General features: G+C 44.0%; 1 protein-coding gene across 3 annotated transcripts in view; it reads left to right on the top strand.

Annotated features, from left to right (window-relative positions):
* LOC142277928 (uncharacterized) overlaps positions 1-17,416 on the top strand; it is a 154,413-nt gene extending 136,997 nt beyond the window's left edge. For all 3 annotated transcript variants that reach the window (XR_012741010.1, XR_012741009.1, XR_012741008.1), the window contains one exon: positions 17,155-17,416. The gene's annotated coding sequence lies outside the window, so the exon portion shown is untranslated. The remainder of the gene's footprint in view (positions 1-17,154) is intronic.
* The last annotated feature ends 5,930 nt before the right edge of the window (positions 17,417-23,346 follow it).

The raw sequence follows: 23,346 nt of genomic DNA, 5'->3' as shown, positions 1-23,346 counted from the left end.
GGGGGGAAAATGCAGAAAAACGCAGAAAAGAACTGACATGTCCATTTTTTTTTTTAAATCAAAAACGCAGCTTAAAAAAAAAAGTTGTGTGCGGACAGCAAAAATGAAAACTTATAGACTTTGCTGGGGCAGCAAAGTCATGCAGTTTTGAGGCCAAAAACGCGCAAAAATGCAGCGAAAAACGCACTGTGTGAACTTGCCCTAATACGCCTGGATTGAATTTATTACTTTCCCCATGGTGAAGAGAGGTAGAAAACTCTCACTGGCACCATCCCCAGCCCCAAGAGAGACCCAGAGCACAGGCTCCCAGGAGAGCATCAAGACATTTTTTAAAGAAGGAAACACCCATCTTAAAGCTGCGGATCACAAAATGGCGGCTGCAGCCCAATCTAACATTCCAGCAACTGCACAGAGGGAAGAACAAAATATGGGGCAGTCCTTGCCTATTGAAGCCAATAATGCAGGAGATCACGTCAGCAGACCCTTTGCGCCGTTTTTTTTATTCCCCCTCTCCTTCTCCCGGTGGCCCCTCTGACCCTCCCCTCTCCTTTGAGGGTTGGGCGTTGGAGGACGGCATATGGTGGGGGATGAGGGTTGGGATGGATCTAGGGTCACCCGGCGTTTCCCTTTATGAAAACTAAAATGTTGCGATTGTTTTATCCCCAAGATACTTACTTAACTAGTTGGACTTCCTAACAGGATGTTTCATTCATGACATAAAATAATGGTTTCAGAGAGGGGATAGGTTATGAGTCATTACGTGTCCTTTTCTGTGTGTTTATACAGTACGTTATGTGATATTGTAGGGGATCCCCTGTGGGTGTTCTAGTTATTAAAAGACACCCCCCACTTACTAAACTTGTTTTTCAGCAAGTAGTGGATCATCTACCCCACGCAAGTGGGTTGGATTCTCCATAAAACGTCTCCTTGACATAGTGTTAAGGAGTTTTCCTATTCTTTTTATAGGCTTGCTATTCTAGTCTTTTTTTGTGGTACCTTTCTTTTTCAGCTTTTTTCTTATCGTACCTCTTGTGCGTACCTTTCTCTACTTCCCAGTGTCCTCTCCCTATCCTACCCAACAGGTCCCTTCCGTGAGGAGGAATAAAAAATCAACATGTCAGCAATTATGGTGGCCACGCTCAATGTTAAGGGTTTAAATACCCCTCAGAAACGTGCAGAAATATTATATGGCATGCACAAGATGGGGGTACAGGTGTTATTTATTCAGGAAACACATTTTAAAAGCCAACACTTTCCAGAGGTGAAAAACAAATACTTTACGTAGTGGTACCATAGCTCCAACCCCGACTCCAGATCTAAAGGGGTGAGCATAGCGGTGCATAAGAATTTGCAACAAAATGTGCTAGGAATAGACCTGGATGAGCAGGGACGGTTTGTGTTTTTAAAAATGTCAGTGGAGGGTCAGACTTATACTTTTGCTAACATATCTCCCGAACAAAGAACAGGTTAAGTCTTGCCGGAGATATCTGCGTCGACTGGAAAGCTTTTTGGAACGATTCTTAATATAGGGAGGAGACTTCAACTTGGTCATGGATAAGGAGATGGATTCTTCCTCTGGTAAGTCAGCAATTCCCCCCTCGCAACTATCCGCTTTGAAATCCCACTTGACCCGGTTACAAGTAGTTGACATTTGGCGAGTCCTTCACCTGAAGGAGAGAAATTACACTTACTATTCACCCATCCATAACACATATAGCAGAATTGATAATTTCCTCATCTCTCATCATCTCGGATGGAACCCAACCACTTTCATTGGCACCATGACCTGGTCGGATCATGCCCCAATCTTTGTCTTTCCAACCACCCGGTCATGGTGCCAAGGCCTGGAACTGGCGCCTGAATACCAATCTTTTACAAAATGAACCCACGGTAATTGCAATTAAACAAACGATTGAGGAGTTCTTACTTATCCATGAGCATGATGAAACTTCACGTCCTACCCAGTGGGAAGCCCTGAAATATGTGATCAGAGGTATTTTCAAAAGAGAAGGAACCAGACTAAAAAAAGAAAGATCTGCACATATTTCCTTGAAGGAGCTTGAAGGGTTACATAAACGCAATCCAACGAATGATGTTTTGGCTACATTGAGTAAAATTAGAGAAGATCTAAAGCAACTCATTGACCAAAGATATATTTCAGCCTGGGAAAAAATGCAGGGCTTTTTCTATGAGTTCGCAGACAAATGCGGGGGACCCATGGCAAGACACTTACATCCAAGGGCACCTAACACCTACATCCCAAAGATTAGAAACACTGGAGGGAATGAAGTTCATGAATCGGGTAAAATAGCTCAGGCATTTAAAGAATATTATGAATCTCTTTACAATATCAAAGGTAAATATGCAGATATGTCTCCAGCACGACAGCAGTTGAAAATTAATCAAAATATTCACAAAACAGCGTTACCTCAGCTATCGGAGGAGACAACAGTCATGCCCAAAAGTTTTGAGAATGCTACAAATATTAATTTTTACAAAGTCTACTGCTTAAGTTTTTCTAATGGCAATCTGCATATACTCCAGAATGTCATAAAGAGTGATTTAGGTTAACAGCAATTACTTGCAAAGTCAATATAGGCTAAGAAAATTAACTTTAACCCCCAAAACACATTTCAACATAATTGCATTCCTGCCTTAAAAGGAGCAGCTAACATTGTTTTAGTGATTGTTCCATTAACACAGGTGTGGGTGTTGATGAGGACAGGGCTGGCGATCAATCAGTCATGATTAAGAATGACACCACTGGACACTTTAAAAGGAGGCTGGTGCTTGGTATCATTTGTTTCTCTTCAGTTAACCATGGTTATCTCTAAAGAAACACGTTCAGCCATCATTGCTCTGCACAAAAATGGCCTAACAGGGAAGAGTATCGCAACTACAAAGATTGCACCTCAGTCACCAATCTATCGCATCATCAAGAACTTCAAGGAGAGAGCTTCCATTGTTGCCAAAAAAGTCTCCAGGGCGCCCAAGAAGGACCAGCAAACGCCAGGACCGTATCTTAAAACTGTTTCAGCTGTGGGTCAGACTACCAGCAGTGCCGAGCTAGCTCAGCAATGGCAGCAGGCTGGTGTGAGTGCTTCTTCACGCACTGTGAGGCGGAGACTCTTTGAGCAAGGCCTGGTTTCAAGGAGGGCAGCAAAGAAGCCACTTCTCTCCAGAAAAAACATCAGGGACCGACTGATATTCTGCAAAAGGTACAGGGAGTGGACTGCTGAGGACTGGGGTAAAGTCATTTTCTCAGATGAATCCCCTTTTCGATTGTTTGGGACATCTGGAAAACAGCTTATTAGAAGAAGAGGTGAGCGCTACCACCAGTCTTGTCTCATGCCAACTGTTAAGCATCCTGAAACGATTCATGTGTGGGGTTGCTTCTCAGCCAAGGGAATTGGCTCACTCACAGTCTTGCCTAAAAACACAGCCATGAATAAAGAATGGTACCAGAATGTCCTCCAAGAGCAACTTCTCCCAACTGTCCAAGAGCAGTTTGGCGCCCAACAATGCCTTTTCCAGCATGATAGAGCACCTTGCCTTAAAGCAAAGGTGATTACTAAATGGCTCATGGAACAAAACATAGAGATTTTGGGTCCATGGCCTGGAAACTCCCCAGATCTTAATCCCATTGAGAACTTGTGGGCAATCATCAAGAGACGGGTGGACAAACAAAAACCAACAAATTCTGGCAAAATGCAAGCATTGCTTATGCAAGAATGGACAGCTATCAGTCAGGATTTGGTCCAGAAGTTGATTGAGAGCATGCCAGGGAGAATTGCAGAGGTCCCGAAGAAGGGTCAACACTGCAAATATTGACTTGCTGCATTAACTCATTCTGTCAATATAACCTTTTGGTACTCATAATATGATTGCAATTATATTTCTGTAGGTGATGTAAACATCAGACAAACACAATTAAAAACCAGAGGGCAACAGTTCATGTGAAAATATAATTTTGGTGTCATTCTCAAAACTTTTGGCCATGACTGTAGTGACGAATTGGACCAACCGATAACATTAGAAGAAGTAAATGAGGCAATCTCATTGGCTCCACTGAACAAATGACCAGGCCCAGATGGGTTCTCGGTCAAATTTTATAAACACCTGTCCCCGACCTTGGCACCCTTCCTGGTTAAAGTGTTTAATGAGGTCTCTTCAACTTGTACGTTCCCCAAACAAACATTAGAAGCACACATATCCCTTAAGGCCCCGTCACACTAAGCAACATCGCTAGCAACATCGCTGCTAACGAACAACTTTTGTGACGTAGCAGCGATGTTGCTAGTGATGTCGCTGTGTGTGACATCCAGCAACAACCTGGCCCCTGCTGTGAGGTCGTTGGTTGTTGCTGAATGTCCTGGGCCATTTTTTAGTTGTTGCTGTCCCGCTGTGAAGCACAGATCGCTGTGTGTGACAGCGAGACAGCATCAACTAAATGTGCAGGCAGCAGGAGCCGGCTCCTGCGGAGGCTGGTAACCAATGTAAACATCGGGTAACCAAGAAGCCCTGTCCTTGGTTACCCGATATTTACCTTCGTTACCAGCCTCTGCCGCTCTCACTGTCAGTGCCGGCTCCTGCTTCTTGCACATGTAGCTACAGCACACATCAGGTAATTAACCCCATGTGTGCTGTAACTAGGAGAGCAAGGAGCCAGCGCTAAGCAGTGTGCGCTGCTCCCTGCTCTGTGCACATGTAGCTACAGCACACATCAGGTAATTAACCCCATGTGTGCTGTAACTAGGAGAGCAAGGAGCCAGCGCTAAGCATTGTGCGCTGCTCTGTGCACATGTAGCTGCAGCACACATCGGGTAATTAACCAGATGTGTGCTGTAACTAGGAGAGCAGGGAGCCAGAGCTAAGCGGTGTGTGCTGCTCCCTGCTCTTTGCACGTGTAGCTGCGTGCACTGGTAACCAAGGTAAATATCGGGTTGTTTACCCGATATTTACCTTAGCTACCAAGCGCAGCATCTTCCACGCGGCGCTGGGGGCTGGTCACTGGTTGCTGGTGATCTCACCAGCAACTCGTGTAGCCACGCTCCAGCGATCCCTGCCAGGTCAGGTTGCTGGTGGGATCGCTGGAGCGTCGCAGTGTGACATCTCACCAGCAACCTCCTAGCAACTTACCAGCGATCCCTATCAGGTTTGATCGTTGTTGGGATCGCTGGTAAGTTGTTTAGTGTGACTGGGCCTTTATTCCTAAACTGGGGAAGGACCCAAACTTATGCCCCAGCTATAGACCTATTTCTTTAACCTGGATATAAAATTGTTTTCCAAAATTATAGCATTAAGATTAGCTAGTCATTTGCCATACTTGATTCACAAAGACCAAGTAGGTTTTCTTCCAACAAGAGAGGCCAGAGACAATACTATAAAAACCCTTTTGCTTATGTCTCATGTTAAATCTAAACAAATACCTTCATGCATTTTATCTATCGATGCTGAAAAAGCATTCGACCGTGTGAGTTGGTCTTTTCTACAGAGCGCCCTAAAGCAGATTAATATTGGCCCAAAGCTGCTTGATAAAATAATGGCTCTATATCAGAACCCATCAGCAAGGGTTAGATGTAACGGGATGCACTCGAGCCCCTTCGGGATCGCAAATGGGACCAGACAGGGATGCCCCTTGTCCCCATTACTGTACGCTATAGTGATGGAGAATTTAGCGGTAGCCTTGAGAAATAATCCTGACATTGGGGGCATCTGTCGGTCAGCACAGCTATAAGTTGTTACTATACGCAGATGACTTATTATTGTATGTCACAAATCCAAGAGTGTCTATGCCAGCGATCCTGAGGGAGTTCGACATGTACAGTGACGTGAGCAATTTTAAAGTTAACCTAACGAAATCTGAAATTTTAAATATCAATTTAGCATCCTTGGAACAGATTGCTCTACAAAAAGTGTTTCCTTTTAAGTGGTGCTCTACTTCAATGCAGTATTTAGGGGTACGATTGACAGCAGACCCCACACAACTCTTCTGACTGAACTACAAACCGATCCTTGACAAAATTATGACTGACATCCAGAGGTAGAAAGGGGCGAAATTATCGTGGTTCGGGAAGATTAACCCCTTCACGACCAAGGACGGATCTTTCAGTCATGGCGTAATCGCGGTACCGGAGCCTCCCGTGACTCCGATCGGTTAACATAAACTGCAGATTTGGGGAGAAGGGGACCTGTACCTGACCTCAGGAGGGGTGGTGCCTCCTCCCTGGACCTACGGAGGCTGTGATTGGCTGACGAACGCCGCTCAACCAAGCACAGCCACTGTAATGTTCCAGCCATTTAAAATGACTGAAACATTGAAATCCAGCCCTGACCAGTGCAGCTGTAGCACTGGCCATTGGCTGGAGCTGAGTGACCTCACTGGATCACCCTCCCCCAGTTCCAGCAGCTCTGATAGGAGAGATTGGCCTTGTGAAGGATCTCTCCAATCACCGTGGACCTGTTGCCGGTGACCGCCCCGTCACCGTCACTTGTCGTCCCTGCAGCACGCCAGCACTGTGAGTGTATACAGTGCAATGGCAGGGCGACAAGCTCCGGTCCCATGCTGTTATGTGACCGGAGCATGGGACCCGGAAGTTGCCGCGCTGCCATTGCACTGTATGAAACCGGCAAAAAGCCTCCCGATCCGCCGCTGCTCTCTGCGATCTGCCACCTGTCTCCCCGATCTGCTGTCCGCACCCCTGTTACGAGGGGGACCCGGGGAAGCGTGCCAAGATGGGAAATGGACAGCTTCCGCCGGTCAAGGTCCACTGTGCGGTGTAAGGGACCGCTGCTATGGTCAGGAAAGAGTGAGCGGGTTGCTACTAGTGATCGTCTGGAATGTCACAGACGATCTATGTACACCGATCTGCCCTAACCCGTGAGGGTTGTATGGCACGGATCTCACGGCTCGGTGTACCTGTTGCACGGGGACGCACAGAGGTGCTTACGCACGTGTGCCAGCGGGAGTCACAGGATATGGCACGAGGGTAGCACAGAGGTGCCCACGCACGTGTGCTTTCAATAACCAGGTGAGTCCAGTGGAGACTTGAGGAGCTCACCTGGGACAGGAACACGGCCTGTTAAAGGAGATACTGCCGGAGCAGCAAGGCAGGAACACGGCCTGCAAACCAGGTGCTGCCTGAGCAGCAAAGGCAAAGCCCACAAAAGACAATAATGCCTGAGCAGTGGCGTGGCAGCACGCTGCCAGACATCCAAACATAGAAGGACGGTCGCGCGCCGCCATGATGGCAGGGGGAGCTTTTAAGGAGGTGTAGTTCCACCCAAGGGCGGGCGCGAGATGGACGTGACCCAATCAGGATTCGTGACGTCTTGGCCCGGCCAGTCAAGATTCAGCACACCACCAGCCTAGTTATCGGGCCGTGTGATATCAGTGAGCAAATCAGAAGACGTCACGTGGGGCACATACTCATCTTCCTGCCTCTGGGTCATAAAGGTGGGATCCTCGGTTTCACAATGTGCAGAGATAAGGGAAGTCTTGCTGCTTCCCTGAGTATCCATCCTTTGCACACTGCGCAACCTCCCCGACCCTCTGTGATGCTGAGCAGGAGGGCTCGTGGCAGACAAGGGATGGGAGACCACTCCATTCCTTGCAAGGGGAGAACCACTAGGTGTCACCCTTCTGCTGCGTCTCCAAGGAGGCAGCTCCTGCAGACTGCGCAGTCTCCCAGACCTTTGGTGCTGCTGAGCAGGAGGGCTCGCGGCAGACAAAGAATGGGGGACCACCACATTCCTTGCAACAGGAGAGCCACGAGGTGTAACACACCCCCACCCCTCGTGATCTGCTGCCCGCACCCCCACCCCTCCCGATACGCCGCTGCCCTCCTCCGTCTGCCAGTGTCACCACTCTCCCCGATCTGCTGCCCGGCCCCTCCCCCTCGTGATCGGTTGCGCGCCCCCCCCTCCTCCGTTATGCGCTGCGCGCCCCATCTCCTCCGTTATGCGCTGCGCGCCCCCTCCCCTCCGTGATCGGCTGGCGACCCCTCCCCTCCGTGATGTGCTGCCCACTCCCCCCCACCTCTCACCCCCGTGATCGGCTACCCGCCCCCTCCCCTGTCACCCCCGTGATGTGCGCTCCCTCCCCTGTCACCCCCGTGATGTGCGCTCCCTCCCGTCACCCCTGTGATGTGCGCTCCCTCCCCTGTCACCCCCGTGATGTGCGCTCCCTCCCCTGTCACCCCCGTGATGTGCGCTCCCTCACCTGTCATCCCGTGATCTGCTGTCCGCTCTCCCGCCACCTCTCACCCCCGTGATCTGTGCTCCCTCACCTCTCACCCCCATGATCTGTGCTCTGCTCACCTGTCTCCCCCGTGATCTGCGCTGCGCTCCCTCTCCCACCTCTCACCCTCCCCGATCTGCTGCCTCCTTCATCTCCTGTGATCATGCTGCCTAGATCCATCCTGTAAGGTAACTATCCCCAATCTCACCTCCCACTCCCTTCCCTCTCATCCCCCCATCCCCCCTCACCCCATCCTCTGCCGCTCCTGCATCCACTGCATCCTCTCCCATCCTATCCCAGCCGCCTCCACCCTATCCCAGCCGCCTCCGTCTCACAATCACAGATGCTCCCTTTATATGCCACTGCACCCCCATCTGCCGCTGTTCTGATCCATCCTATAAGTATTGTTCGTGGCTCTTTTCTAACTATCCCCAATCGCATCTCCCACTCCCCCCTCCTCCCCCACCTGCTTGTCGCCAAGTGCTGATCAGCTACGTGATTGGCTGATCAGGTACGTAATTGTTGCTCTAGTTTTTTTTCTTTTTTTGTGCACCCAAAAAAAAAAAAAAAAAAAACTTTAACAATTAGGTACCTGATCAGCAATCGTCCTGCAGTCGTACTCGACTTTGGACAGGACTTCTTTTTTCCATCCCACCTAGTTCCCCCCCCCCTTTTTTGCAGAACATTCGTGCGTGCGCCCTGGTTTTTTTTTTCTATACCATGGGGGGTCTAGTTTACAAAATGGGGTCACATGTGGGGGACCTGCACTGTTTCGGAACCTCAGGGGGTCTCCAAACACAACATGGAATACGCTAATTATCCCAGACAATTTTGCGTTTGAAACGTCAAATGACGCTCCTTGCATTCTGAGCCCTGCTGTGCGCCCAAACATTTGATTTCCACCACATATGAGGTATCTGTGTACTCATACATTTTATGGTGCAATTTTTCCTGATACCCTTGTGAAAAAAAAGCTACCTGGTTGAAGTAACAATTTTGTGGTAAAAAAATTTTTTTTTTATTTTTACGGCTCAACTCTATTAACTTTTGTGAATCCCCCAGAGGATCAAAGTGCTCAATAAACATATAGATAAATTCCATGAGGGGTCTAGTTTCCAAAATGGGGTCACATGTGGGGGAGCTCCACTGTTTCGGCACCTCAGGGGCTCTCCAAACGCAACATGGTGCGGCTAACTATTCCAGCTAATTTTCTGTTCAAAAAGTCAAATGACGCTCCTTCCCTTCCGAGTCTTGCCATATACCCAAACAGTGGTTTTTCGCCACATAAGAGGTATCTGCGTGCTCAGAAGAAATTGCCCAACAAATTTTGGGGGTTCATTTAATCCTGCTACCCTTGTGAAATGCAATATTTGAGGCTAAATTAACATTTTTGTTGCAAAAAGTAAAATGTTCATTTTTTCCTTCCACATTGCTTTAGTTACTGTGAAGCACCAGAAGGGTTAATAACCTTTTTGAATGTGGTTTTGAGTAGCCTGAGGGGTGCCGTTTTTGGAATGGTGTCACTTTTGGGTGTTTTGTGTCATGTAGACCTTCTAAATCGCTTCAAATGTGATGTGGTCCCTAAAAAAAAGTGGCTTTGTAAATTTTGTTGTAAAAATGAGAAATTGCTCATAAACTTTGAACCCCTATAACTTCCTTAATTTTTTTTTTTTCCCCAAAATTGTTCTGAGGTAAAGTAGACATGTGGGAAATGTTATTTATGAATTATTTTGTGTCATATGTCTCGTTGGTTTTAGAGCATAAAAATTCAAACTTTGAAAATTACAAAATTTTAAAAATTTTTGCGAAATTTCCATTTTTTTTAACAAAGAAACGCAAAAAATATCGGCCTAAATTTACCACTAACATGAAGCCCAATATGTCACAAAAAAACAGTCTCAGAATCATCGGGATCCGTTGAAGCGTTCCAGAGTTATAACCTCATAAAGTGACACTGGTCAAAATTGCAAAAAATAGCCTGGTCTTTAGGGTCAAAATAGGCTTGGGGCTGAAGGGGTTAATGCAATTAAGATGGATATCCTCCCGAAGCTGCTTTATATTTTCCAGGCGGTCCCAATAAAAATACCAAACAATTTTTTTAAACAACTCAATACAGTATGTTCCAGCTTTGTCTGGGGGCAAAAAGAGACCACGATTGGCCCGTAGGTTTTTATGTAGACATAAAAGTAAAGGGGGGACGGGTCTCCCGGATTTTCAAGGCTATCACAGAGCGGCAGTATTGATAAGGATTGTAGACTGGTTCCATGGGGAAGCTGGAAAGGAGTGGGTCTCCCTTGAGAAAGACATGTCACCAGTCTCTTTAACCTCACTACCTTGGATCTCTAAAAAAAAAAAACCCGTCAAAATATCTCACTTACTGTTTCTTTAACTCGGGATTCGTAGAAAATAAATATCCAGCGGATCCAGGCTTTTTTTCTTTAAAACTTTACCTTTATTTAGTGCATATAAAAATTCTTCAGGAGACAGGTATTAAACAGATAAAGGTTGTTCATTACATCCAACGCGTTTCAACAGAAATATGTCATAATGTCTTATTCATGGATACTTTTACAACAGACAGCTTTAAATACCTCTTAAAAACCCCATAACGCATCAGGTTTAGTGCTACCACACCCAATGAAACACAGGTGCATGCATATAAAATGTCCTACAAAGACAGAATTGGTAGCATACACCACCTATATACTCGTACAAAAAATAGCAATAAAAACATTTTCACATGAACAAACATGATAGACCACTTCAATTAATCCCTGGTGTAATTCCATGTATATTTTCTCTCTTATCAATATAGCATGATTTCATAACACACACATAAAGGGCAGGATACTGATAATGGTAAACCATGAAAAAATTCCAGAAGCCAACTTCTATGATGGGAATGATTACATTTTTCTATAACCCTATATACAATATTAACTTAAGGAATCTTCCCTGGTCTGCACCATATATTAGCAATATCCACATAGCCTTTATCCCAGCGTGATACAGCTATTGTTCTCTGTTAGCAACTTCAACTGCATGGGGAAAAAAAAAAAATTGGTATTAGATAGCTCCAATCACTCAATTGTATTGCATTATCATGTCCTGTCTGATGTTTAAACCATCTGGCACTCTTGTGCCTAGTTTAAACATCCAGAATGTCTCACGGTTTAATAATTTTCTATGAAAGTCTTCCCCTCCCCCCCCCCTTGGGGGCTTACTCACCTTTTCAATTGCTTTAAAGCTGAAACTTCTAAGATCACCCTGGTGTATAGTAGTGAAATGCCTGGACACCGCTGAAGAACCGCACATAAGCTTCTTCCCCACATCTGACACGTGACGTCTTATACGGTTCTTCAGCGGTCCTCCCGTACAACCTACATATTGTTTCATGCAGATAGTACAGTCAACAAGATAGATTACCCCTTCGCTGTTACAATTTAGATGCCGGTCTATGAGATACTTTTGTTTCTTTTTCTAATAAAACATCGTATTACTTTTATCTACATATTGACATGCCTTGCAAGGGTGATGTCCACATTTGAAAAAACCTTTGTATGTTAACCACGTACTCTCACTTTTCCCTGTCTCACGTGTAACATTACTAGGACTGAGTATATTCCCCAAGGTTTTTGCCCTCATAGAAACAAAACGTATAGAGTTAGATTTAATAACCTTAGAAAGAATGTTATTTTCATTTAGAATAGGCAAATATTTTTTTAGAATTTTTACTATATTAGAATATTGAGGGCTATACCTAGTAGAAAAGGTGATCGGTGCAATATAACCAGCTTTCCCATCTTGAGTAATTTCTTTATCTGATAATAATTTATCCCTATTTATATCTTTGACCTTGTTAATAGCTTTATGTATGGTCCATTTAGGATAACCCCTATGGGAAAGGCGATCACATACTTTTTCTTGCTCTATTCTAAATTTTTTACTGTCACTGGTGTTCCTTTTTATGCTAATTAATTTGCCTATAGGGATGTTCTGTATAATATGGGCAGGATGACAGGAGCTACCATGCAATATTGAATTGCTATCTGTAGGTTTCCTATAAGGACAAATCTCTACCTCACCCCCTTCATCATGGCCTATAAATGTAATGTCCAAAAAATTAATATTTTTCTGGAGATTATAGGTAAACTTTAAATTAAATTCATTCTTATTGACTTACGACATGAAGAGCCTGCATTGTTCTTCCCCTCCCTGCCACAAAGATCATATCATCTATATACCACCCATAAATTATATTATCACGAAACAGATTTTTTTCATTAAAAATATATTTTTCTTCCCACATTGCTACCACTATATTTGCTAACGAGGGTGAATATTTTCCTCCCATGCTTACTCCTTGTTTCTGTAAATAATATTTCTCAAACTGAAAATAATTGTGTTTCAATAAATATTTGACCGAAAAATACAAAAAATCTTTTATGGGTTGAATATAACAGCTATATTTATCCAAAAAATTTTCTAGGCTATCCATAATTATTGTATGTGGGAGAGAGCGGTACAGGCTCTCAATGTCGCACGCCAACCACCTATAGTTCTCTTTCCAAAGAAAACCATCAAATCCCTTCATAATACTTTGTGTCCCTAATATATACTACATACTAAAAGGTTGAAGATATAGATCTACCCATGATCCTAATTTTTCGTTTACCGACCCTATCCCTGCAATAATTGGCCTAAAAGGAGGAGGAAATGTGTTTTTATGAATCTTGGGCATGGCATGATAGGTCGGAATGACCGGATGTTCCACCATAATATATTTTTTTATATTCTCATTTATAGCTCCCATGTCAATACCTTCTTGCAATAAATTTTCTAGTTCTTCTTTAAATTTAATAGTGGGATCTCCCTCTATCAAATGGTAGATATCACTATTCCTCAGAATTTCATTGTTGCACTTAAGCTGGTGTCACACATAACGACGACGACAACGACGTCGCTGCTACGTCACCATTTTCTGTGACGTTGCAGCGACGTCCCGTCGCTGTCGCTGTGTGTGACATCCAGCAACGACCTGGCCCCTGCTGTGAGGTCGCCGGTCGTTGCTGAATGTCCAGCTTCATTTTTTGGTCGTCGCTCTCCCGCTGTGACACACACATCGCTGTGTGTGACAGCGAGAGAGCGACGAAATGAAGCGATCAGGAGCCGGCACTGGCAGCTGCGGTAAGCTGTAAACATCGGGTAACCAAGGGAAGACCTTTCCCTGGTTACCCGATGTTTACGCTGGTTACCAGCCTCCGCTCTTGCTGCCAGTGCCGGCTCCTGCACTGTGACATGTGGCTGCAGTACACATCGGGTAATTAACCCGATGTATACTGTAGCAAGGAGAGCAAGGAGCCAGCGCTAAGCAGTGCGCGCGGCTCCTTGCTCTCTGCACTGTGACATGTAGCTGCAGCACACATCGGGTTAATTAACCCGATGTGTACTGTACCTAGGAGAGCAAGGAGCCAGCGCTAAGCGCGGCTCCCTGCTCTCTGCACATGTAGCACAGCGACGTTATGATCGCTGCGTCTGCTGTGTTTGACAGCTAAGCAGCGATCATAACAGCGACTTACAAGGTCGCTGTTACGTCACCGAAAATGGTGACGTAACAGCGACGTCGTTGTCGCTGTCGCTTAGTGTGACACCAGCTTTAAAGTACAATTCTACATCTAAAACTACAATTCCGCCTCCCTTATCAGCTTTCTTTATTGTAATATTTTTATTAGATTTTAATTCCTCAATGGCTACTTTTTCTAATTTGGTAAGGTTAGGTTTATCATGTATATGGGTTTGATCTAATACCTATAATTCTTTTTCAATAAGATCTTGAAATTGATCCAAAATAGCTGGTCTTTATTTCAATGGATAATAGTAAGGGTTTGTAATAGAAAAGCATTTCTTCAAATCAACATCATTTACAAGGCTTTCAGATTGTAAAGATCTTAGGGTAGATAGGTTACACAAATCTTTAAATTCAAACATTTCCACGTTTTTTTGAATATCAAACATTTTTCAGTATCAATATTTGGTGTTTCAGTCCCCACATCGAAGTGACATCTCAGGGTCAGGTTTCTGGCCAATTTGTTGACATCTAAAATAGTTTGAAATAAATCAAATTTTTTTATTGGTGAAAAACCTAGACCCTTTGACAGCACTCCGATGTGATCCGCTGTTAACACCTGTGCAGACAGAATAATGACACGGCAATTCAATTCTTTTTTTGTCTTGGCGAACTCCTGGTGACTCCTATGTTTCCTCCCCGCCCTCCTCCTGTGTTTTTTGAATGGTAATTGGAGGAAAGCGGGGGGGGAATTTTTTTTCACATGTATTTTCTCTTGAATCCATGCTGTCTTCAGGTTGTTCCCCTGATGAAACCGAAGAGATATCTGAAAAGCTTACTTTTCTTCTTTCTTGATTGCCATATTTAAGAATGGATTTTTTGGTATGAATTTTTTTCCGAGTATAAACGTTATTCAACTCATAGTCCTTAATGTCTCTTTCAAATTTCTTTATGTCCACAATTTTTTCTTCAAGCTTTTTTACATTAATGTCCATTTTTTCTTTAAGCTTATTAATTTCTTCTGTTTGATCATGTAGTTCTATTTTATTTTTAATATCCAATATCTCAGTATCAATTTTACTTAATTCCATTTTATCATATTTAATTAAGAGTTTCATCAATTTATATGAGCATGAAGACAAAACATCATTCCACTCCAGTATGAATGTCTCCGGGTATTGTGAGGTAGCAACTTTGTTTAAACGAAGTCTCCTTGGGATCATGCTTCTATCAACATATGATTGAAGGGTTGTAGAATTCCACCAGAGTCTGGTTTCTTTCATTTTTAAGTGTTTCAAGATTTTTATATAATATAGAAATGTCATTTTTACCTTTTATCCGTGGATCCGGAATTTCCATCTGGAGTGTCTCTATTAAAGATAGATGCCAATAATCCAAGCCTGTTGCTGTGGTCGTCCATCTTGTGAGTGAAAGATTACTTGCCTTGTTCCATCAATATAAGATGAATGCAGGTGCACGGTGAAACCTCCATTGATATATGCACATAAAAAACCGGCTCTACTGCTTGCAGTATACTCAGGACTCTTTGACCACACTGATCCTGCACGGAAATTCCAGGTCAGGATAGGCACAATTCATAGAAAATAAATATCCAGCAGATCCAGGCTTTTTTTCTTTAAAACTTTACCTTTATTTAGTGCATATAAAAATTCTTCAGGAGACAGGTATCCAACAGATAAAGGTTGTTCATTACATCCAAAGCGTTTCAACAGAAATATGTCATAATGTCTTATTCATGGATACTTTTACAACAGACAGCTTTAAATACCTCTTAAAAACCCCATAATGCATCAGGTTTAGTGCTACCACACCCAATGAAACACAGGTGCATGCATATAAAATGTCCTACAAAGACAGAATTGGTAGCATACACCACCTATATACTCGTACAAAAAATAGAAATAAAAACATTTTCACATGAACAAACATGATAGATGATAGACCATACTGATAATGGTAAACCATGAAAAAATTCCAGAAGTCAACTTCTATGATGGGAATGATTTACATTTGTCTATAACCCTATATACAATATTAACTTAAGGAATCTTCCCTGGTCTGCACCATATATCAGCAATATCCACATAGCCTTTATCCCAGCGTGATACAGCTATTGTTCTCTGTTAGCAACTTCAACTGCATGGGAAAAGAAAGGTGCTATTAGACGGCCCCAATCACTCAATTATATTGCATGTGTGTGTATGAAAAGCAGAGGGGAGTTATCCATAGAAGAAAACCAATGCAGGACACACATATTGGTAAATCATGAAAAAATTCCAAAAATTTACTTCCATGATGGAGATGATTATATTTTTCTTTAACCATATATACAATATTAATTTAAGGAATTTTCCCTGTCCACACTATATATTAGCAATATCCACATAGCCTTTATCCCAGCGTGATACAGCTATTGTTCTCTGTTAGCAACTTCAACTGCATGGGGAAAAAACAAAATTGCTATTAGATAGCTCCAATCACTCAATTATATTGCATTATCATGTCCTGTCTGATGTGTAAACCATCTGGCACTCTTGTGCCTAGTTTAAACATCCAGAATGTCTCACGGTTTAATAATTTTCTATGAAAGTCTTCCCCTCCCCCCCCTTGGGGGCTTACTCACCTTTTCAATTGCTTTAAAGCTGAAACCTCTAAGATCACCCTGGTGTATAGTAGTGAAATGCCTGGATACTGCTGAAGAACCGCACATAAGTTTCTTCCCCACATCTGACATGTGACGTCTTATACGGTTCTTCAGCGGTCCTCCCGTACAACCTACATATTGTTTCATGCAGATAGTACAGTCAACAAGATAGATTACCCCTTCGCTGTTACAATTTAGATGCCGGTCTATGAGATACTTTTATTTTGTTTTCTAATAAAACATCGGATTACTTTTATCTACATATTGACATGCCTTGCAAGGGTGATGTCCACATTTGAAAAAACCTTTGTATGTTAACCACGTACTCTCACTTTTCCCTGTCTCACGTGTAACATTACTAGGACTGAGTATATTCCCCATGGATTTTGCCCTCATAGAAACAAAACGTATAGATTTAGATTTAATAACCTTAGAAAGAATGTTATTTTCATTTAGAATAGGCAATTTTTTTTATAATTTTTACTATATTAGAATATTGAGGGCTATACCTAGTAGAAAAGGTGATCGGTGCAATATAACCAGCTTTCCTATCTTGAGTAATTTCTTTATCTGATAATAATTTTGTAGATTCAAAATGGAGTAGAGAAAGGGTTAAAGCCGCGCATCAGCCAAAATGAAGATGTAGAGATGTTGATGATAATAAACTATCTATTTATTCCATAGGTCTATGCGTTTTGAGGTGAAAACCTCTTCCTCAGGACCAGTACATCAACAGAAGTAAAACCTAGATCAAACTGACATATATAAACATCTGGTACAAGAGAACCGCCTACTACAAGAAAAAAAAATCAGCGGGCAATCCCTCTGTCTACATGACTTAGCAAATTCTTAATAGTATATCAAAATTGCAAAAAAATGACATTAACATATCATTACATAGTTCATAAGTGTTAAGGATAAGAAATTTAGGAAAATATATAACGAAAAAAATGAACAATAAAAATAAAAAATAAAAAAACAAAGTGTGTGTGTGTGTGTGTGTATTAAAGTGACCCGAACCTTTGAGGCAGTAACCATCTGTTACAATTCAAGCATTTAGTGGTAAACGCTATTCCTGATAGCATGGGAATATCCAAGAAAAAAGGAAAGAAAAAACGAGAAAAAAAGCAAAAACAGAGACGAAAAAATAGTGATCGCTAGTTTTTAGATTTTATTACTAAAAGCCCAGAAAGTAATTGGAACTCCGGGAATAAACAGAATACTAACTGGAGGTTTGAGCCGTCTAAGTGATAGGCGCCACATGGAGAATACATCCATGTGTGTAGAAAATATGTGTAATACGTGTAAAAATGTAAATCTATGTACAAATATGTGATAACAAGTGGGTAATTAAATAAAAAAATCGTATTTGCTGAAAAATGTATACAATCAAGATAAGCTATGTCAGAAAAAAAAAAAAATATATATATTATGGTACTGTACGCAAAGACATTATGTTTATACTAAAAGACAGTAAAAATGGTTAAAAATCTTTAATGAAAGAAACTTTTATTCAAAAATGAAAAGTGTTTGTATTTAAAAACCGTAAGAATAAAAGGGGTGTATGATCTACATGAAGGAAGAGAATAGCAGTGTATAACAGAGTCTGTGTTATACTAAAAGCTCCGGAGCAGGACCTACAACGGAGCGTACATGTAGAGGTCAGATAAGTTCAGACCGTGGGAAACAAAGACAGTGCGCATGTCCCGCAAGGTAACTCGAGTGCAAACTTCCACTGAGTTCAAACCGTGGGAAAAAAACGCAAGTATGAACGTCCTACAAGGGAAAAAATAGCTCAGTATTTCCAAACTGATGTCCTTAAGAGTTGAAAAAATCTCAGAGTAAAAAAAAGAAAAAATTAGATGAAGTTATTAATATCAAACAGGCTAGAAAATGGAGAATCACTAATATCAAAAATATATAAAGATATTAAATTATAGGGGGCGTGGCTTGAGCATGGTGGCAGGCAGAAGTACATACTGAAAGCTCTGTAGGTTGAGGTGGCAAAACATAGCTTTAAACTCACCTGGCACACCCAAATATGCCAGGGAAGAGGAGCACAGGACCACAGAGCGGACCCCCGGCCCTGAGAAGTAGCAGAGCGGTGGTGGATCGCCTGTTCCAGGGAGGTAAACTATCCCCAGTCTCCAGGCCTGCTCCTGTAATGGTGACGGTTGTCATGAGGCAGGCACCTGCTGCAGCAGCAAAGGACAGCAGAGGTGCTGAAAAACAAGCAGAGACAACACGTGGGAGCCAGAAACAGAGCAATACTGCTCCAGAGCAGATGGAAACAAGGTCCCTGATAATATCTCAGATGCTGGCAGTGCAGGAGTGTACAGGAGCAGGATCTGAGAAGCAGAGTACACAGGAAGATGGCAGTGGCAGTGTCCCATCCACACAGCAGACCATGAGGAGTCAGGTTAGTGAAGAGAGGGTTGGTCCTGACATGGATGGGCTTAACCCTGGAGGCAATAAAAACAGTGTCCTTGGTGGAGCAGGGGCTTGCAGGGATTCATGGTCACCATCCCCCTAACAGCCAGGGGAAACAAATTGGAAGCCAGAGTGCACATGGAGTTAACCCTGCGGGTGCTATTGTGGACACAGACCGTATTTTGCAATTGCTGTCTGTACTCCCCACTAAAAATGACCTGGACAATTTAGTCACCAAAATGGAGGCGGCACATGAGAGGGCTCTGTCCATTGTGAGAGGGGATATAGAGGCTCTTGATACACGCACTATAGCAGTGGAGAAGGATGTATTTACACTATTTGAAAGAGTTAACACACTGGAGCAAGATCTATCCAACTCCAGAACACATCTGCAAAATGTCGCCATCCTGTTAGACGATCAAGAGAATAGGGGAAGGCGAAATAATATACTCCTGAAAGCCATTTCAGAAAAGATCGCTGCTACGGCTCTTCTTAAAACTGTAACCTCAATCTTTAACAAGGTGATGGGAGCTGCTGATGACACCACTTTTGTGATTGACAGAGTCCACAGAGTATATCGCCAGAGCCCTGGGGATAATGCTCAGCCAAGAGATGTCCTATGCAGACTGCACTATTATACTGATAAAGAAGCCATACTACGAAATGCATGGACCCACGGGACTGTCACATATGAAGGGTCTGAAGTTAAGCTTTTTCCTGATGTTTCTTCTAGAACCCTCTACATGAGGCGCCAACTTATGCCTTTACTGCAAAAAATCAAGGAAAAAGGTGCATCATACAGATGGGGACACCCATTTCACCTTATAGTCCGGCATAATGGGGTCCAATACCTGCTGAAACGCCCGGAGGAGGCGGAGGGTCTTTTCCAGTTCCTTGAAACCCCTGCAGTAGCAATCCCTAATTGGCTACATCTAGACATATCCGATGGATTACCCCAAAGACAAAGAGGAAATAAACGCGGATTTGCAAGACCCCAGAGGAGCTCCAAGGATTCCAGGCCAATGGGAGAATTCTCCCGGGAGGAGCCAGACTGATGACGCGAGATCGGAGGTGGTTCCTTATTCAGAGGTGGGAGGTGCGGGTTGAGGAGGAAGATCTGGGAGTCCCTGTAGGATTATTGGACTCGAGAAGGACACTATTATGATGGGTCACTGATGTGGGTTATATCTGTGTCTTTCTCCTCACTAACAGGGGGGGGGTCTGTTTCCCCTTCCCCCCCCCCCTTTTTTTCTTTTTTTCCTCTCTCTCTCTCTTCTCCTCTTCTTCCTTTTTGGGGAGTCACAGGGTCCCTTAATACTGTGTTACTGTGTTGATAGTTTGACATACAAGTTTAAGAATTGTGCCTCTCACCGTTCGGTCTCCGATCGGGAGGTGAGATGTGAGTTTTTAGCCTAGTAGGATAATGTCATTAATGCCTATAGCTTGCTCAGCTGTCACCCTTGGTTTTCCACGCACCCCAAGGGTGGTTCTCCTGATTGGAGGTCACCAGGTCTCCAAATATCGTGAGACTGTAAAGTTTTATAGTGTGTTATTTACTGGTCGTTCTTTTAGGCCAGCTGGTTTGTTTACTTTCCCTTCTTGTCGAATACTTTCTGTATCCCTTTTCTAACTCACTTCTTCAACTCATTTCATCCTTTTCTACTGCTCTTTTCTACCTACCCGATTTTCGCTCTAAAAGACTGTGCCGTCTCTCTTTTTTTCGGCACTCTTAACCTCTTTTATCCACCTAGTCCCTAACCTTTTTTTCCTTACCCCGTTCTCCTTGGTAGGGGGTTAATAATGGTCTTGGGCTCAACATGCATAATTCAGGGGTCTCGGAGGAGAAATGTGGGACGTTAAATGTAAAAGGCTTACATAGTCCGGGTAAGAGGTCTATCCTGTCAAACACGTTAAAAAAAAGCTGGGGTCCAAATTGCTTTTCTGCAAGAAACGCATTTGAGCAAAGGCAAATTGTTCAAATTGACTTCACGTTGGTTCCCGGAGGCATACCATAGCTTCTCACCTGACTCGAAGTCTCGAGGAACTAGCGTTCTCATCTCGCGCTCAATCCCTTGGGAGTTCATGGACTCTCGCAGTGATGACATAGGCAGACTATTGATGGTGAAGGGAAGGATCGCCACACATATCTATACGCTGGTATCCATATACCTCCCTAATGTAGGGAAAATTGATGCCCTGTCGGGCTTTTTGGAAAGGATAGAAGACTTTTCGGAGGGGACACTCATCTTAGGGGGGGATCTTAATATCGCTCTGAACCCAGCTCAGGACACCTCATCAGGGGCTTCAGTACATCTCAGGTCAGCTCTCCGCAAGCTGTGGTGCATATTACATGAGCAGCAGCTTGTGGACACATGGAGGCTACTGCACCCATCTGACAAGGATTACTCATTCTACTCAAATGCACATGGAGTATATTCTAGACTGGACTACTTTTTTGTACAACATAAAGATCTTGAGAGGATCGCACAAGCTCAGATAGATAGCATAACTTTCTCTGACCACGCACTCTGTACGGTGTCCGTGGTATTGCAGTCTCCGATCCCACAGCAGTGGCAGTGGAAAATGAACACTTCTCTGTTGAAGGACCCCGAAAGCCTGCAAATAGTACCGAATTCCCTGACAGAATATTTTTCAGTAAACGGGACTGGAGACACTACTCCAACAACGGTCTGGGAGGCTCATAAGTGTGTCATCAGAGGGGTTTTCATACAGCAAGGGGCAAGACGAAAGAGGGAAAGGGAAATGGAGGTTACCAGGTTACTAACACAACTCAGAGACTTGGAGACACGGCATAAGCAGATGCCCTCAGCGGAGTTGGGGGGTACCCTATTCAAAGTTCGGGACGAATTACGGAAATTACTGAATAGTAAGGCAAAAGGGGTTCTTAATAGATGCCGTAGACATTTTGACGAACACGGGAACAAGTGTAGTAAGATGTTAGCAAGAGCACTCAGGCAGCAGCAGGCGACAACTTTTATACCAAAAATATCTCCTGCACATCCTCAGGGCTCCATACTTCACTCTTCGACAGAAATTGCTGAGATGTTCCAAAAATTTTATGAATCATTATATAACTTAGAAAAAAATAATCCCCAAACACCAAAATCATCCCTAAAAAGGAAAATCTTAGACTATATCAGAGAAGCAAAAATGCCGAGGTTGGAGGACTCTGAGATAGCAGCACTGGAAACTCCAATTTTAATTCAAGAACTAGTTGATGCAATTGGGTCGTCCAAAACAGGAAAGGCACCTGGGCCAGATGGTTTCCCCCTTGTATATTATAAAAAACTTAAAGAAATATTATCCCCTCACCTACTGTCAGCATTCAACTCCAGGGCGTCAGGAACCCCGAACCCTAATGCAGACTCGTTGAGAGCGCACATTACGGTCATACCTAAATTAGGGAAAGATCCAAAACAATGTGCGAGCTACCGCCCGATCGCCTTGTTAAATGTGGACACAAAGCTATTTGCGAAAATTCTAGCAAATAGGCTGGCTCCTCTACTTTCACGAATAATTCATCCAGACCAGACGGGCTTTATGGTGGGTCGTGAGGCACGGGATAATATAGTTAAGTGTTACGAGGGGGACCCGGGGAAGCGTGCCAAGATGGGGAATGGACAGCTTCCGCCGGTCAAGGTCCACTGTGCGGTGTAAGGGACCGCTGCTATGGTGGGTGAAGAGTGAGCGGGTTGCTGCTAGCGATCGTCTGGAATGTCACAGACGATCTATGTACACCGGTCTGCCCTAACCCGTGTGGGTTGTATGGCAGGGATCACACGGCTCGGTGTACCTGTTGCACAGGGAAGCACAGAGGTGCCCACGCACGTGTGCCAGTGGAAGTCACGAGAATATGGCACGAGGGTAGCACAGAGGTGCCCACGCACGTGTGCTTTCAATAACCAGGTGAGTCCAGTGGAGACTCGAGGAGCTCACCTGGGACAGGAACACGGCCTGTAGAAGGAGCTACTGCCGGAGCAGCAAGGCAGGGACACGGCCTGCAAACCAGGTGCTGCCTAAGCAGCAAGGGCCAAGCCCACAGAGGAAGATAATGCCTGAGCAGTGGCGTGGCAGCACGCTGCCAGACATCCAAACATAGAAGGACGGTCGCGCGCCGCCATGATGGCAGGAGGAGCTTTTAAGGAGGTGTAGCTCCAGCCAAGGGCGGGCGCGAGGCGGAGATGACGGACTTGACCCAATCAGGATCCACGACGTCCCAGCCTGGCCAGTCAGGATTCACCACGTCACCAGCCTTGTCATCAAGCCGTGTGACGTCAGTGGGCGAATCAGGATCCACCAAGCATAGCACATGCTCACCCTCCTGCCTCTGGGAAATAGAGGCGGGATCCTCGGTCTCACAATGTGTAGAGATAACGGGAGTCTCACTGCTTCCCTGAGCAGCAAACCTCTGCACATTGCGCAACC

The sequence above is a fragment of the Anomaloglossus baeobatrachus genome, unplaced genomic scaffold, assembly GCF_048569485.1.
Source record: "Anomaloglossus baeobatrachus isolate aAnoBae1 unplaced genomic scaffold, aAnoBae1.hap1 Scaffold_414, whole genome shotgun sequence".
Classification (NCBI taxonomy): Eukaryota; Metazoa; Chordata; class Amphibia; order Anura; family Aromobatidae; genus Anomaloglossus; species Anomaloglossus baeobatrachus.
This window is presented reverse-complemented; position numbering and strand designations above follow the sequence as displayed.